This window comes from Zosterops lateralis (genome assembly GCF_965231275.1).
Source record: "Zosterops lateralis genome assembly, chromosome: 33".
Taxonomy (NCBI): domain Eukaryota; kingdom Metazoa; phylum Chordata; class Aves; order Passeriformes; family Zosteropidae; genus Zosterops; species Zosterops lateralis.
In genome coordinates this window covers 1177724-1195945 of record NC_139793.1, presented here as the reverse complement: position 1 = coordinate 1195945, position 18222 = coordinate 1177724, and the positions used below count along the sequence as shown (strand labels likewise).

Genomic DNA, 18222 nt, shown 5'->3' with positions numbered 1-18222 from the left:
GGCTGACAGAAATTAAACTTTGTCCCCAGGCCCTGCCCACCATGTCCCTCATCCAAGCCCTGGCACTCCTATGGATCAGGAACAGTGTGGCCAGCAGGAGCAGGGCAGAGATTCTTCCCCTGTGCTGGGCACTGCTTGAGGCAGCACCTCGAGTGCTGTGTCCAGTTCTGGGCCCCCCAATTTAGGAACAACATGGAGGGGCTGGAGCGTGTCCAGAGAAGGGAACAAGGCTGGGGAGGGCTCTGGAACACAAGTCCTGTGAGGAGCAGCTGAGGGAGCTGGGCTTGTTTCTCCTGGACAAGAGGAGGCTCAGGGGAGACAAGGCAGTGTCAGGGCACAGCTTGGACTTGATGATGTCCAAGGTCATTTCCAGCCTTGCTGATTGTGTGATTCTCTGAAAGCAGCCTTGCAGCAGTGTCAGGATGAGGCCTGGGCCTCCTCTTCAGAAGGTGCAGCAGCCCAGGTCCCTCAGCTTCTCCTGACAGCCCCAAAGCCCATCCTGTCAGTCCTGCAGAGCCTCTGCAGCTCCTCCTCATGGCCCACAACAGGAGCCCCACAGACAGACACAGCAGGCCACATGTGCACCCCTGGCCTGGGGTGCCTCTGGCAAGGGAGCAGCCCCAGGCACTGCAGGAGCCTGCAGACAATTCCTGAAGCACTTGGAGGATGATCCTGCTCCCCAAGGGATGTTCCCATGGTGCCAACTCAGGAACTGCAATGGGGAGTGGGGCCAGAGAGGAAAGGGCAACCAGGGATGGGCTGTTTGCAGGGGAGGGAACAGGGGTTGACAAGAGGAAGAAATCTGTAGCAGGAAGAGGAAAGAAAGCCAAGATGAAGCAAAGGATATGTTTAGAGCAGTTTGGGGGTGGCTGCCAGGCAGCCCTGGCTCTGAGCAACAACGTCTGCAGTGGCACAGGAAACTCAGAGCTGATGGGAACAAACTCTCTGTGTGACTTGAGAGGCCACGACAAAACTGAGTGGTTTCCCTGCTGTGGCCCAGCCCTTCCTGGCCCCAGGGGCTGATGGCATTTGTGCTCCCTCAGGTTCATCTCCCCACAGCAACAGCATGGGGTGCTGAGGCCTGCTCTGGGCAGTGCAAACAGGGGCTCCTGAGGCAGTGCTGCCGTGTCTGTGCCTGCAAGGATGCGGCCCCTGTGTGAGCTGGGGGAGAGGCCAGGGCTGCCCAGGGGGGATGTTGTTGGCAGGTGCATGAGGACGCTCTGGGACGCTGCCCTGGGGTGTCCAGCGCGGTGGGGATGGATCAGCCCCTGCTCTGCTGCTCCTTCCCGTCTCCCCCAGGGCCCTTGCAGAGCCCCAGCCCTGCTGTTTGCCCCCAGCCTGCCCAGGGCCAGCCTGGGGCTGCTCCCGGGGCTTTTCTGTGCTGAGCATTGGTCTGGGCGTGTTCTGGAGAGAGCCTGGGCAAGGAGTCTGGAGCCCCCAGGCCCTGCCCTGAGGCGTCAGCGCTGCCCCAGCAGTGCCCATGGCCTGTCCCTGCTGCAGCCCCGGCACTGCCACCCCCAGCCCTGTGCCCGGCCCCGAGAGCCCTCAGGCCCTACAGCAACACCAGGGCCAGGAGGGCAGCGGGGCAGGGCCACGGCAGCAGCACTGGCAGCACCAAGGGCTGCTGCTCCTGGGCACAGCTGCTGTGCCAGCCCTGATCTGCCCCCAGCTCTGCACACAGACATTGCTGCTGCAGCTGCACAGAAGGGAACAAAAGGGGCATCTCTGCAGAAAACTTGGCTGGGAGATCCTTCAGTTCCTTTAAAACCACCAAGAGTGCAGCCCCTCAGTGACACAGTCTGTGGCCTCAGGGGAAGGTGGAGAGAAACAAAATGAGAAATGGCACAAACAATAAGACTTATTTGTAACAAGATAAAAAGAATAAAACACAGGAGAAACCCCACAACCAAAACAAAAAGAAATATCATATTTGAGTTTTATTACAAGTGATATGTAGAAATTGGTCAGCAGTTTAAGGTTTCTGAAACCATCCAGTCATCAGTCTCCACACTGCAGCCTTGATCTCCTGGTTCCTCAGGCTGTAGATGAGGGGGTTCAGGGCTGGAGTCACCACCGAGTACAGAACTGACAGGGCCAGATCTAGGGATGGGGAGGAGATGGAGGGAGGCTTCAGGTAGGCAAACAGGACAGTGCTCACAAACAGGGAGACCACAGCCAGGTGAGGGAGGCAGGTGGAAAAGGCTTTGTGCCGTCCCTGTTCAGAGGGGATCCTCAGAACAACCCTGAAGATCTGCACATAGGAGAAAACAATGAACACAAAACAACCAAATACCAAACAGGCACTAACAGCAAGAAGCCCAAGTTCCCTGAGGTAGGATTTGGAGCAGGAGAGCTTGAGGATCTGGGGGATTTCACAGAAGAACTGGTCCAGGGCATTGCCATGGCACAGGGGCAGGGAAAATGTATTGGCTGTGTGCAGCAGTGAATAGAGAAAGGCACTGGCCCAGGCAGCTGCTGCCATGTGGGCACAAGCTCTGCTGCCCAGGAGGGTCCCGTAGTGCAGGGGTTTGCAGATGGACATGTAGCGGTCGTAGCACATGACGGTGAGGAGGGAAAATTCTGCTCCAACAAAGACCAGAAAGAAAACGAGCTGAGCAGTACATCCTGTGTAGGAGATGGTGCTGGTGTCCCAGAGGGAATTGTGCATGGCTTTGGGGACAGTGGTGCAGATGCAGCCCAGGTCACTGAGGGCCAGGTGGAGCAGGAAGAAGAACATGGGGCTGTGCAGGTGGTGGCCGCAGGTTGCGGCGCTGATGACGAGGCCGTTGGCCAGGAGGGCAGCCAGGGAGATGCCCAGGAAGAGGCAGAAGTGCAGGAGCTGCAGCTGCCTCATGTCTGCCAATGCCAGCAGGAGGAAGTGGCTGATGGAGCTGCTGTTGGACATTTGTGGTGTCTTGGCATGGGGATCTGTAAAAAAGTAATCATGAGATAGTTCGGTTTGGAGAACACTTTAATTATCCCAGCACAGCTTGGTGGCACTTTCCCCCCACTGCCTGCCCAGGGCTCTGCTGCCTGGAGCTGTCCCTGCCTGCAGCTGCTTCCCTGTGCCCAGGGCTGGGCCCTGCCAGTGCTGCCAGAGCCCAGCCCAGCCCTGGGGGCTCAGCTCTGCCCTGCAGAGCCCTCCCAGCTCAGGCACTGCCCAGGGGCAGCTCTGGCTCTGCAGGCTCTGATGGCAACCTCAGAGCAACCCTGAGGAGGCTGGAAAAGTGATTCTGGTGCTCTCTGCAAGGGGCCCTGTGCTGATTTCTGTCACTGCCTGGTTTATTAAGATCTGAAAGAACATGGTTTTATTTTTCTAACCCTGAACTGAGAGATAAATATCTACGTGCAATTTCCCATCCAGGCAACACAGAGCAGCAGAATAAAAAGAAGGATTTTCCCATTTATGCAGCCCCTGCCATGCTCAGCTTCCTGTACAATCTACTTGGAAATGTTCCGCAGTTAAGTGTCATTCTGGGAGCATCCTGAACAATGCAGCATCATCACTACACAAGGAGAACCCTTCCAAGCCTTACCAGCTGTCTCCTTCCACCCAGATCTTGTCCCCCAGTGCTGGGAGCAGCTCCCAGGGCTGGCTGAGAGCTGTCCCTGGCAGGCAGCAGAGTCCCTGCCACAGCACAGTGCCCTGGGCTGCAGGACCCTGCTCTGCAGGACAGCCCTGGGCACCCCTGGCTGCTCTACACAGGAGACAAGCAGAGAATGTACTCACAGAGTCTGTAGGCATTGGGATGTTCCAGCTTTAGGAGAGGACTGCAGGAGCTGCAGCTGCATTGTCCTGCAGCCAGAGGTTCCTGTGCCAAGGGCTGGGAGTGATTCTCCCCCAGGCACTTGTCAGCCCCTTCCCAGCCCTGAGTGATTGAAGCTCTCTGTGCCTGTGTGCTGTGCCCGGGGTGGCTGCAGGCAGTGCCCCAGCCCTGCTGGGCTGGGAGAAGAGCTGCTCATCAAGAGAAATCTGTATTTGAAGCTTTTCTTGGTTGCCAGGAGCTGCCTCTGTGCCAGGAGCCCAGCCCAGCTCAACAGCACAGACACAGCACAAGGACTTTAATGACCCTCTTGGGGCTTGTGCTGAGGCCCTGAACATCAGAGGGAGATGATGAAACTGCTTCAGAACTCCAAGTCAGAATCCAACTCCAAAGTTTCTTGAAGTTTCAATGGGTCTCACTGAGGGACAGGACAGAGCAAGTGTCCCCAGGCCCCAGGCAGAGCAGAGAACTGCAGGCAGTGGTGACAGGTTCTTCAAAGGATTTTGGGTTTTGCTTTTGCCTTGGAATCTCTGAGAGGTTGTGCAATCCAATTATCTGCTGTAATTAGTCCCTTGAGAGGCTTTGTCAGTAATGACACTCAGTGGGGCTCATTAATGCTTCAAGATACTTTAGTTATTATAAGGTACTTGGAGTTTCCCTTTTAAAACTGACTCTATGAGAAGTGCAATCATGGCCCCAATTATCTACTTTAACAAGTCCCTTGGGATTCTGAGTCAGTAACAACACTCAGTGGGGCTCATTAGCACTTCACAGTACTCAAAGTTTATTAAGGAACTACTTTTTGACACTGAGTCTGAGTGCTGTGTGTGATAATTTGCCTCCAATTATCTGCTTTAATGAGTCCCTTGGGAGCTTTGCATTGACACTCACTGAGGCTCATTAATACTTTGATATACTCAAGATGTTTAAGGCACTTTGGATTTTCCTTCCCACAACTTAGTATCTGAGTGGTTTTTGTGCAATCTTGGCCTCCAATTCTCTACTCCAAGGACACCATGAGGGGCCTGGTTAGGGATGGACCTCAGTGGGACCCATTAATGCTTCCAGACACTTTGGGCATTTCTTCTGACTTTGACTCCTGGAAAGGTTTGTGCAATCTCCTCTCAGGCCCTGAGGTTGCAGGGCTCAGCACCAAATGCACCACGGGGCTCATTAGGATCAAGCAAGTCCTGACAAACCATGGCTGTGCCTTGATTTCCCTCTGGTCTGGGGCAGTTCATTAGGAAGACTTTTTCCTAGAGTTATGGAGGAAGCTTTCAAAGAGTTTCTAATAAACCCACATTGCTATTTTCAAGGGTCTATTTTTGTCTTTAGAGAAAAGGTGATTGCAGCACTCTGTCATTGATACTGATCCAGAGTCTCTCCCAAGGAGGTCTGGCCAGCTCAGAGAAGCTGGGCCTTGAGCTCTGACCCAGTGTGGACAACCTTGCTCCACATTCCCCAGCCCCATCCTGCCTCCCGTCACTCACCTGGGACTTGCTTTGCTTGAAAAACTGGCCGCACAGGGTCAAAGAGGAGTCTTCTTCCTTTTTTAGAAATCTAAAACTCCTGAGTATCCCCATTGAAAACAGACAATCTCCTCAAGTGTGTGCCAAGGCCAAGGTGCCACCAAGGAGGTTCCCCTTCCCCAAGGCAGAACCATGCAAGGAATGATTTAGACGCACAGGAAGTTCTGCAATAAACACAAATCCAGAGTCGGCTAAAGGCAGAATTAGACCAACTGCTGAAGGACAGACAAGCTTTGAACTCCTTGCAGCTCCAAGCTGCAGGTGGGTTGTTGGGAGGTGTGTGAGTGAGCCCAGAGTGAGGGCAAGGGAAATGCAGAGAGGCCTGGAAGTGCTTATGTGCAGACAGGCAGTGGGGAAGGGCAGTGCAGGGCTGGCCTGGGCCAGGAGTGAGGGTGGATCATCATGCCAAGCTGGCCTGGGCCATGGCAAGGGGCTGTGGCCACGGGCACTGCCCTGAGCCCACTGCCTGGGCCCCTTGCTCAGGGCTGGTGTCAGTGCCCAGGGGCAGAGGGGATCCCTTGCTGGGGGCTGTGCCATGGCCACCTGCCCTGTGCCGCGCTGGCTGCTCAGGCGCCGCGGGACCAGCAGCAAACGCCACTGCCAGGGCCAAAGGCAGCTCAGCCAGATAGAAAGGGTCAGGGCTGGCCACTGTTTCCATGGCAGCCCTCCCTGGGACACCACACCTGGGTCACCTGGCCTGGCCATTGCCATGGAAAGCCCTTGTGGGGACCGATGCCACAGAGGCTGGCACTGGGACACTGCTGGGGCCGGGTGCTGAGCACAGGCTGATCACACAGAGATGGGTTTGTTCTTGCTGAGCTCACACAGAGCCAAGGCCTTCCCTGCCCCTTGTCCGGCCACACTGGGGAGGGGCTGGGGCTGTGGGGGAGCTTGGGAGGGGACACAGCCAGGACAGGTGACCCCAAGGGACCCCAGGGATACCCCAGACAATGGGACATCATGTGCAGTGTATAAAGTGGGGAGAACAAGGAGGAAGGGGTGACATTTGGCGTGAGGGTTTTTGTCTTCCCAGGTGACACTTAGGCAGGACGGGGCCCTGTTTCACCAGTGGGCAGGGTCAGCACCAAAGACACAGACACCAACTTAAGGAATTGTGTCATTTATATAATGCAAAGCTGCAAAGAATTACAAAAGGATGAGCTCAGCAAAGCACATAATCATTAGCAAAGAATTACAACAGGACCTCAGCAACACATCCAGTTGTTTCTACCAAACACTGCCAGTGCTGATTTAGAAAGATCCAGCACCAGTTACCCTCAGACTTTACCATCATCTTGATCCACACATCAGCTGGGAGAAGCCAAGGACTGCAGAGCCACTTCCAGACACTGGGAATTCCTGCAGGTGTGTCCACCTTCGCAGGAAACAAGGCCTCCATCCTTGCTGGGAGAGGGCCCAGCTTTTACACTGTTAAACAAACAAGCTGCCATCACTTCTGGTATTTGGACATCTGGTTTCATTCTTCTGTTGGGTTTCTCCCAAAGCCTGGCCAGGGCTCAAGGAGGAACCAAGGGAGTTGACCTGGATCCTTCATCCCCAAACAAGGCCAGATGGGGCTATATCTGGTTTTCAAACAGAGAAAGGTAAATCCACATTTCACCAATGAACAGATGCAGAGATAATTGCTAATGATCGAATAACGATTCATCAATGAGCAGATATAAATATAGCATTTGGTTGGAATGTTCATCCAGAGGTCACCATTGGCTCAGGGCTTGTTGTTCAGGCCTTGCTATTTCAATTGGTCCTTTTCTCTAGAGATGAACAAAAACTTTCATAACAATTCCTTCAATAACACAGTTTAGAATTAGCTGTTAGGCATAAAGGCATTGTCTCTTGTTCTTCAATTAAGTGCTGCTCAAGTACTTACTCAGAGCTATAATTCACATTCCTTTCAAAACATGCCTAATGAGATGCTTTTCTATGTTATTTATCAAAACCCTCCTTTTTTCTTCAGATTGTGTCTCTTTTTAGACAGTCTCAGCACTCCATTTCCCAGCACAAAGTGTCACAACAACTCTAACATGGAATCATAACACACCAAGTGCTCACACTGCAATGATTACAGTCACTGCCATGAATACATTTCACAGCAGCCTCCAATTTCATAGCCACGAGGCCAATCCCACCAAGAAGAATTGTCTTCTTTCTGTCACTCTTCTACTGCTCTTTCTATCAGTTTAATTTCTCCTTGATAATCTGCATGAATTCCTCCTCCCATGACGTGAACACTTTGCAAGGCCAAGCTCCAGTGAGCAGTGACCAAACCAAAGTGTCCTGGAGGACTCTGAATTCCTGTTTTGGTATTGGTAACTCTCATTTGCTTCTGATTTATCCTAATTAATTGCAATGCATGAAGCTCAGCCCTGCAACCTCTGGGGTGGCCTGTCAGGGGCCATCTCACCCAGAACAATTTCCCAGGAGGTCAAAGTCTCCCTGTCCATGGTTGTATTTGCAAACTGGGTGCAGCCCTGCACACCCAGGGGGTTTCCATTTCCCCAGTGGGGCCATGGTTAAGGGTATGGAGCACATCTGGGACATGGGTTTTCCATCGGGACAGGTTCCCATCTCCTAATTTTTCCAACTGCTCTTTTAACAACCCCTTCATCCATTCAACCAATCCTGCTGCTTGGCGATTGTCTGGGATATGAACAGCCCAGCAGCCTTAATCACTGTATTTTTCACAGTAACAGAAAAAAACATTCTGCATCACAGTATCAGCAAACCATGTAAAATTAGCCAATTTCATCCCTTCCTCCTTTTTTCATTGTATACAATCTCACAAAGCTGGCCACTGACATTTGGGTCCTGGGCAATGCTTTTCTGTAGGATATTTAGTGTTACATCCTTGAGCAGCCAAAGCTACCAAATTAGTATTGCCAGCACTATTTCACATTATTTTTATTTTATATGTAGATATAGACATATAGATATTGATATAGAAATATATATAGATATATATTTATGAATATATATAAAAGCTTAAGTATATTATAAATATGTATACAGTATTTATTTATTACATTAATATTATTTCACTTGGAGAAATGCATCTGAGCTCAAGGCTGAAACCTTCTTCTGTCACTCCACGTGCGAGTGTTCCAACAATAATTGTTCCTTCTGTTAGTGCTGTTTCCAATGTGCTCTTAACAAAATTCAGCTTTGTCTTCCAAACCTACCAGTTCTTTTCCTTTTTCCATATGCAACTTTTGGATGCATTTTAGCACATCCAGTGGTTCAGCTTCTTTTAACTGACTCCCCCATGGCTTGCACAGTGCTCAGACCTCAGCCCACTCCAGAGCCAGCAAAGTCTAGAGAAGGTCTTCCCATCCCAGAATTTCTGATGGGACTGATTCCTTACATTTACATTTACATTTACATTTACATTTACATTTACATTTACATTTACATTTACATTTACATTTACACTTACAGTTACACTTACATTTACACTGTGACATTTTGTTGTGATCTGGCCAGACGATGCCAATGTTGTTTTACTAGTGGGCAGGGTCAGCACATAGACACAGACACCAGCTGAAGGAATTGACCAACTCAAGTGTAATTTACTGCAGCTCAAAGCAGCAAAGGAGCACAGAAGGAGCAGCTCAGCAATGCACCCAATCATCCCCACCAAGGATTGCCCGCAGGGAGTGAGAAAGATCCATCCCCAGCTCCCCTCAGCCTTTCCCAGCACCCACACCCACACATCAGCTGGGGGAAGCTGTCACAGCCAAGGGCTGCAGAGCCTCTCCCGGACACTGGGAATTCCTGCAGCTCCTCCAGCCACAGGGGAGGCTCCAGCCTGGCTGGGAGAGGGCCCAGCTCTGGTGGTGCTGAATGAACAAACTGACAGCACTTCTAGGGTGGCAACATCTGGATTCATCCTCCTCCTTGGCTCCTCCCAAAGCCTGGCCAGAGCCCAAGGAGGAACCAGGGGAGGTGACTTTGCCCATTCAGCCCCAAACAAGGCCAGATGTCACATTTCATGGCCTTGTCTGTCTTCTAAACACAGAAAGGTCAATACACGTTTCACTAATGAGTGGATACATCGAACACAAGGCTAATGATCAGGGATATTTCGTTGGTGAGCAGATCCAAAGATAACCTTTGGCTGGAAGGTCCATCCAGAGGCACCTTTGGCTCAGGGCCGGTTGTTCAGGCCTCACTCAGGCCTCCTGTCCAGCCTTGGCACTTCAGGGACCTTTGGGACTTCAGGTTGAGGGCTGGGCTGGACACTGCTGGGGACTGCCTGGGCAGGGTGAGCTCAGAGGTCTTTCCCAACAGAAAGGATTGTGTGATTCTATGATTTTATCTGCTGGATTCAGCTGGATCCACGTTAGCAGCATTCATTTGCTCAGAAAGTCTCCTCTTGCTCAGCTCCCATGGCCTGAGGCTTCAGCTCCTTCAGCTCCTGGTGCTGAGCTGCTCACACTGAAGGAGACAACACAGAGAGAAGAAAACAGTTCATGCAATTCCTTTTGGGACACTGAGAGGGGAGGGTGTGGAAGCAGGAGCATTGTTTGGTGTCCCACTCTGCCCTTCCTGCATTTGAGCCCTTTGAAGGAGCCAAGAGCTTTCTCCAAGAGTGCAATGAAGCAGCTGTTCCTGCTCCCAGCTCTGGCTCTCTCCAGGCTCTGCCCTTGCCTGGTTTTGTCCCTCTTGCTGTGCCCTCTGTCCCCCTGGGGCTCGGTGGCTGCTGCCCAGGACTGTGGAACTGGCACAGATCCAGTGTCCAGACCCTCCTTTCTCTGCCCCTGGAGCTGCCTGCTCACAGCAGCCTTTTCCATCAGGAAGCTCTGTGTGGAGAAGGAGTTGCCACTTCTGTTCCTTGCACAACCTCCAGGAGCCCAGGGCTGCCATCTCAAGTCCCTGCTGGCCCTGAGGGCTCCCAGGTGCCTCAGGCTGCTGTGACACCCCTGCACACGGGAGGGAACAGGGGCAGGGGCTGTGCTGAAAGTCAGCTCCGTGTGCTGCTGCTGCTGTGGGGGTCGTTTGTCCAGTCCTGCCCCAGAGTGAGGGATCAGATCCAGGCCCTGCTGCTGCTCCCTGGGGATCAGGCACAGTTTGGTGGTTGCTGTCAGGGCCAGCAGGAGCCGTGGCTGGAGCAGCAGGTGCTGCCAGTGCCCCAAGGCCTGGGGCCGGAGGGGTCCCTGGGCTGGGGCTGGCAGGGAGCTGCCCCTTGTTCTCCCTCTGCCTCCCACAGAGCTGGGCCGGGCACAAGTGGGGCAGCACAACAAACAGGGAGCCTGCCAGTCTCTTCCAGCCCTGTCTGCTCACAGTTTGGGCCTTGGAGCTGCAGGTGGACAAAGGCAGCTGCTTCTGCTCCCTCTGTGTGTCCCTGTGTTGAGCAGTGCTGCTCCATCAGTCTGTGCCCAGCAATGGGGAAAAGCCTCAGCCCTGCAGGGCCAGGAGCTGCCGGGCTCTGCCTGAGCAGCTCAGCCAGAGGGAAGGGAGCTGCTCCACACGGGAACCAGCAGCAAAAGACATTTATAGGGCATGTTATCTCTTTCATAAAAGAAAAAAAAAAAAAAAAGAGAAAGAAAAAAATTGTACATAAAATGTACATAAAAGATATTCCAACTTTTTAGTGGAATATCTTCTGTAACTTTGCATTAAGAGGTAACTGATCTTTTGAAAAAGAGAACTCAGGTATTTAGTTTGTGAATGTGCTGATGACATGGACCCATCTTACTGACCTCAGCAGCCTCTTTTAAAGATTTTGGAGACTGTTTTCAACATTGTTTTTTAATTGTGATTGAAGCAATAGGGAATTGCTTGTACCCTTCCAGCTTCAAGCAGGACTGGGAATCTAAACTCCATCAAACCCCAAATCCTTTAGAGGATGACCTTCCTTCTCACCCTGTGAATGAGGTGCACATTCCCTTTGAAATGGTCAGGGCTTACTTAAGGATGGAAAATCCCACTTACAGCTTTTTGCTCTGGTGTACAAATGCAGAAGGGCAATTCTTCATCCACCAACTCCAGACCGCACTGGCTCAGGAACACGGCCCTCTCGCTAGGTTTGGCCCACTCGTGGCACTTCTAGAGGAGGAAGAAAGTGCAATTGCACAATTCCAGCCAGAAAGGAGAGAGGAGTAGGGCAGATAAAACATCCTGTGGAGATCCGGGTGTTCAGTTGGGATTGTGTAGCATCTGGGTTCTTGCCAATTGGGTGTGCACCCCTAACTGCAAGCTCTTGGCCTGCAGGAGAGTCTCACTCACCTGCAAAAGCAGAAAGCTCAGGCGCTGTGCTCGGAACGGGCTCAAATGATGCAAAGCTGTCTGAGCCATGTGAGGGCACAGCCAGCCCAGCCATGCCCAGGGCTGAGCCCAGCAGAGCCCTGGCAGAGCCCAGAGCAGCCTCAGCATCTGCAGAGCCCGGCTGCAAGGAGAGAAACCAGAAACCACCCGTGAGCTGAAGGCTCCTGTGCCCTTGTCCCAGCCCCCCATGGTGCCCAGGCCGTCCTGGCTGTGCTAAGAGCGGGGCCCAAAGCTGCCCATCATTGCTGCCCTTGGCAGCAGAGCAGGAGGGCAGGACATGTGCCCAGCCTGCAGCCAGCCATGGCAGATCCAGCCCTCAGCAGCTGCCCAGAGCAGGATGCTCCTGTGCTCGCTGCCATCCCCCAAAACCTCTTCTCTCACCCATGCCAAGAAGACGTGGACCCACCTCACGCCATCCACCGCTGGAAGAAAAGCTGCTCCCAATCCATGTCCTCATCCTTCTCCAAGGGCACGGCCCATCCACGCCACAGCTGGTCCCAAGCATTTCCTGATCCAGACTGGACACCACCTAGAATGCTTCCTTTAGAAAAACAAACAACAAATTATTGAGAATAGATTACAGACAAAAAGGGGAAACAAGAAAAAAGGTAAAAGATCTTGTAGTTGTCAGGGGCTTGAGGAAGGCCCAATCTCTACATGCTGGGGAAAAACCCATCCACAGGTGAGGGAAGCCCAGGCTTTTTCCCATCCCCTCTTCACTGCCTCCCCCTGCCCCCGCAAAGTTCTGGTGATCCCAAAGCAAACAAGGGGAGTGCAGCAGCCCAAGCCCTTCCTTGCCTGCAAAGCAAAGCAGCCCATGGACAGGCTCTGGAGTCCCACCTCTGCTCCCACCATGGGGGTTTGTTTGTGTCGGGCTGGCTGCCCCAGCCCCAGCCCAGGGCACGGTGGGTGGTGGGGGCTGTTGGCAGGGCCAGGAGCCAACTCCTATTTTGTAACCACCCCAGCCCATGGTCCCAGCCCTGACAAAAAGCAGCAGGGCAGCCCACTGAAGAATTCATTGCATCCAGCCAGGCAAAGGAGGAACCTTTGGTTCCCTGCCAGGCTGTGCAATGCCCAAATCTGGGAGCATCCACCCGGGTGTGGACTCATCTGCAAATTGGCTGTGGAGCCTGGCTTTGAAGAAGGTGCCAGAATCAAATTCCAGCATCTTCAGCTGTTGGTGGCCAGGTGGAGGAAGAGCTTGTCATCCTTGCTGTCAACTTCCATGTCTCCAGCAGTACCAGCAGCTTGACCTGGTGCAGCTTGTCCAGGAGCTCCTTCTTCCCTGGGGGTGAGACCAGCCTGTCAGTGTTCTGTCCACAGCCCCAGCTGTCAGTGAACCAGGACAAGCAAAAGCAGCCTGGATGGTGGCAACCAGTGCTGGGCAGAGCAGCTCAGCTCCAGCACAAGGGCCCATCTGATGACCCCTGCACAGTGACACAGGCAGCACAAAAAAGTCTGGGTTTCTTTGCCTCTGATTGCCAAGGCATGTGTGGAGCTGTAACTTACCAGGGCCCTGCATCAAAGTGTGCCTGTGGCTCTCTCCCTTCTTCTATGGCTGACGAATATCCTGCATCCAAGGGTGACACAAGAGGTCTTCTAATGAAGGCCTTTCCCAGTCAGGCACGGATAAACATCTCCTGACTAGATCTTGGCACTCTGGGGAGAGAAACCAGAAACCCCCGGTCAGCTGGAGAAGGCTCCTGTCCGCTTTGCCCCACTATTCCCATGCCCAGGCCATGCTGCATGTGCTCAGAGCTGGGCCTAAACTTTCCCATCAATTCCCTGTTTTGGAGGAGAGCAGGAGAGCAGGACATGTGCCACCTCCCCAGCTGCTGCCAGAGCAGGATGCTCACGAGCCCCACTGCTGTCCCCCAGCACTGGTATTCCCCTGTGCCCAGAGATGAGGATCCACCTTGAGAGAGCCGTTGTGGCAGCAAGAGCTGATGGTCCCAGCTGATCTTCTGGCCCCTCCTGAAAGGGTGCTCCCCGCAGACCATCTGGTGCAGCAGGATGCCCAGGGACCAGATGGTAGCTGGCCTGCCATAGTACCAGCCAAAGTGGGTCCATTCCGGGGGGCTGTAGGATGGTGTTCCTATGGAATACAGATGGAGTTCATCAGGGGGATGCTGCTGCTCCCAGAGCCTGGCCCCAGCATCCCTGGACATGTCAGGGCTGCCCCAGTGGCACTTCCTTGGTGTGACCCACTGCCCTCTTGCCAGCACCTGGGACTTGTGTACAAACTTGGGGTTGGGAAAGAAGCCACTGGTGTTGGAAGAGGGCAACAGAAACCCTGGAAAGGCCTGACCGTGACAAGAAAAAACCCACTCAAAGCTGGGGAAAATCCATACTTTCCTCCTCCCTGCCTGCATTGCCCCCAAAAACATTATGATTCCAAAGCAAACCAGGCAGGCAGAGCAGTCCAAGCCCTGTATCATCTGCACACCAAACTGGCTGGTGCACGGGTTCTGGCCACCTCTCTCTGCTACCTTCACCCATGGGCGTTTCCGTCGGGCTGGATGCCCCAGTCCCAGTCCCAGTCCTGGACAGAGTGGCTGGCAAAGGCTGCCAGCTGGGCTGGAAGCTGCCCCCCACATACCCCTACTCAAAAGCAACCCAGCTGAAGTCTCAGTGCCATGACTGGCAGCAAAAGAGAGAATCCCTGCTGCCACACCCAGGTGGGGCCATGAGATGCTGGGCCATGAGATGTCCAGAACTGGGAGCACAATCTTGTCTGGGCTCACCTGCAAATCGAGTGTAGGCTGTGTCTTGAAGGTAGGTGCCACAGCCAAAATCGATCAATTTTGCTTGTCCAGTGGCCAGGTCAACCAGGATGTTTGCTGGTTTGATGTCCCTGTGCAGGACCCCACAGCTGGTGCAGTGCTGCACAGCTTCCAGGACCTGCCGGAACAGCTCCCACGCCACCTCCTCGGACAGGAACCTCCGTGCCCGAATGAAGTGCCGCAGGTCCTGACACCGCTCCGGGCGCTCCAGCACCATCACGATGTCGTTGGGGAACTCCCGCCACTCCAGCAGCTGGACGACCCCAGGGAAGCCAGTGGAGACCCTGTCGAGCAGCTCAACCTCCAGGGGTGCCCTGGTGCCGTTGGGCTGCGGGAGGACCACGATGCCGTCAGTGGAGCTGAGGCCGTGCCAGGGCTGGGGCAGCCCTTTACCCAGCCCAGGATGCTCTGCACCCTCCGCTGGCCCCACATCACCCCCCTCGAGGCATCCTGGCAGCTTCCACCCTGCCGGGCCTGGGCTCATCCCCGCCCGGCACAGCCCGGCTTCTCCCGCTGGCCCTGCTCACTCACCAGCTCACCCCAGTGCTGGATGTGGTCCCGTGGCACCCTTTTGATGGCCACCTGCAAGCCAAGGGGAGCAGCGGGCTGAGCTCGCCGCCTGCCCTGTCCAGCCCCATCCTCCCCCTCCTCCTCCTCCTCCTCCGCCTCCACCTCCTCCTCCTCCTCCTGTGCTTGCCACCGGCCCCACCACTCACCGGGGCACTGTCCGAGAGCCGTGTTGCCGCGAAGACGCTGCCGAAGCCGCCGCGCCCCAGCAGCGAACCCAGCCGGTACTGCTCCTTGCGGCCTGGCTGCGCTTTCCCTGCCAGCGAGACGCGGCTGTCAGCGCTCGGCCCTGGGCCAGCAACGGCCCCCGAGCGCCCCCCGAGCGCCCCGGGCCGGGCATCCCCAGGCGTTCCTTCCTTGGAACCCGACAGTGCCAGGTCGGGGCCGTGTCAGAGTCTGTCCGAGGATGTGTTATGCCTCACAACTGTCTCCGATGGTTGAAGACCAAGACCCCCGGAGAGACTGGGGAGAGCCCCTGGCCTGGCTGAGGTGGGGCGCCTGCCGAGGACTGATACGCATCTCCACAAGAATGGAATGCAAGAACAATAGCAGCTCGTTACAGTGGACTGAGCTGACTATACTGACCGTGCTAGAAGGGTACAGCTTGCCGCTTGTTCCTGAGCACCCAACTTTGACGCAGGTGCCTGCACTGGCCCAGTGCCCTCTTTGGCTCCGTTCCACTCGCCTTGGTCCTTTTCCTGACCACCCTATAAAGACTCTGCGGATCCCGTGCACCCTTTGTGTACACCCCACTGGAGAAGATCGCGTCTATGGGCATCTCTACGTCTTGAGGACCTCCGACTCTCCACGTGGTAGCTATAATCCCCCTTCCCCTCTTTCTCTATCTTTCTCACTATTCTCTATTTTCTCTCCCTACTATCGCATTGTGGGCACTAAATAAAAGTGCATTTTTTTTTGTTTAAGCAAACTGGTTTGTCCCCTGTTGTGTCTTTTGCGCTTTGAGATCTCCAAAACGAACCATCAGGTTCCCCGCATATGTTTGCGGACCCTGACATTTAAATTGGCGTCACGGACAGGATCTTGATAGACTGTGGAGTTGCGGGTTTTATATAGTTTGTAGAAGGGGAAGGACCCTCGTCTCAGCCGCACCTAGCACGCCACTTCGGTGAGCGCTGTTAGAAAGCAAGGGGGGCGAGGGAAAATTCCCGCAAACTGTATACACCCAGGCGAATAAGCACTCCCTGTCATCAGGATATTTCAGAAACGATCTCACTGTGCAAAAGATGGGACTCTGTGTTTTAAGCTGCTTGGTGTAGTTGAGGAGACAACAGGCGTTTTTTGTGAAGAAGTGCCTCCCAAGCAGCTGGGTCTCCTCTCCCATTCCAGGGAAGCGAAGGGAAACACAGTATTAGCTGTGCCATTGTTTGTAACTTTAAGAATACCTCCCTGAGAGTGGTTTTTGTCCCTTCACAAAAAATGAGTGAAAATTCTAGTACAAAAGATAAGGATATTCTTTTTGCTTTGCTAACAAAGCATGGTGCTAGACCTTCTCCAGCCGGAGAAGAGTGGGCACAAGATAATTGGTTTAAGTGTGAAAACATTGTAGATAGAATATATTCTTTGCAACATGATGCTAAGTATAAACTGGGCAGAAATAAAACCATTCTTTGCTCAGTTTTGGGGGCCTGCCTTTCGGCAGCCATAAAAACCCATTTTAAACGCGTAAGTGAAGAGAGAGCAGAAATAGAATCCCTGCAAAAACAATTGGAACAGAAAAGAAATCAAGAGGGAGAAGTAATAGAATCCCTGCAAGATTTGGTAGAAGCTTTGCAAAACCAATTAGAACAGGAAAGAAATCAGAAATATTTGCTGGAGATTTCCCTTGCAGAAGAGCGGAGCAAAAATTCAAAACTTGTAGATTCACCAAAGGAAACAGGAGGAAAGGAGACATACAGCATTAAACAGATATACCCTCAGAAAGAATTAGTACACATCCAAAATTGTGGGGAACTCTGTTGCTCCAATTTGAGACCTCTTGTCAAAACAGAATTTAGTTATATAAATGCAGAGGTTCATGACCCCCATATAACCACCAAACAAACACCCAACACAGCCACTGAATTAGCTAAATTAAAGAAAGAATACTCCCGACTTTCTAGCGAATCAGAGATGAAGTATGTCTTTAGAGTTTCACTTACTGGCGGTGACCAAATTAAATTAAGTGAACAAGAAGTAAGTGGCTATTGGGGACATGGAGTTTTCTTAACAACAGGGAATACACGTGCTCCATGGTCCCTGACACAGCGTGCAGCTCACTGGGCAGGGGGACTAAGCCCCCTTGAAAGGGGCGACCCTCTGGCAATAGTCAGCACCCCGGACCAACTCCTAGAAAACATACACAAAACTGCATGCTTGCAAATGATACATGAAAGAAAATTGATTTCTGACTGTGAGTCACCCATGCAACAGCCTGTCAAACCTGAGATTGTGACCCCCCTAATTCGAGGTTTGCCGGAGTCTCTTAAACCAACAACAATTCTTTTTCAAAAAACAATAGCATCTATCACCCCGGTAGACAGGCTTGAAAGATTTCTTGGACACACAAGTGATCAAACCGGTTCCACTGACTCCACTGACTTCTCGCCTTTTGCTACTCCTAGCACACAATCTAACAGCAGTCATAACAGTGGAAAATACGGACCAGTGAAGCACTCAGAGGACAAACCCGAAAAACCCAGAGAAGTCAGGCACATTGCTTCTCCTAATGAAAAACCAGAAAAGGGAGAACAAATCTCTAACCGGCAGCAGTTGTGGTTGCTAGGGCTGAAAAGGGGACTACCTCGAGAAGTAATGGACAAATTGCCTTATGATAAATTGGTTAAAATAAAATTGCTGCTTTTTGAAGCAACTGTCCACCAAGCCCTTGGCCCTATTCATCCTACAGATCATTTTCAGGTAGAATGGAGATTTGCCACCTCAGGATTGTCATTATACATATGGCAAAGGGGTCCTGAAGGCCCGATCAGGTCTGTCAGCTTTTACTCCCGTCGTTTTAAAGATGCTGAAAAGAGGTACACAACTTGGGAGAAAGGCTTGTTTGTGGTTAGCTTAGCTCTCATAGAAGTGGAGAAAATTGCACAGCAACAACCAATTGTTTTGAGAGACCCCTCCAAAGCTAAGTCAGTCACTACTGGGACCCCCCCACCTGCCGGGGTGACCCAGAGGGCCTCAGTAACACAGTGGTCTGCTCAGATTGAACACTATTGTAACATCTTCTCAATAACTAAAGGAGCTGTGAAAAATCTAGCACTACAAGAAGCAGAAAACTTGGAT

The 18222-nt window shown here is 52.8% G+C and overlaps 1 protein-coding gene and 1 pseudogene across 2 annotated transcripts in view; both read right to left on the bottom strand.

Annotated features, from left to right (window-relative positions):
* The window catches only part of LOC310921265 (olfactory receptor 14A16-like), a gene marked incomplete at its 5' end in the record, with an annotated part of 244604 nt that overhangs the window by 137231 nt on the left and 89151 nt on the right, over nt 1-18222 (bottom strand). The window lies entirely within an intron of this gene.
* Nucleotides 1973-2922, bottom strand: LOC310921260 (olfactory receptor 14J1-like; annotated as a pseudogene). The gene has a single exon. The product of its transcript is annotated as an olfactory receptor 14J1-like (transcript).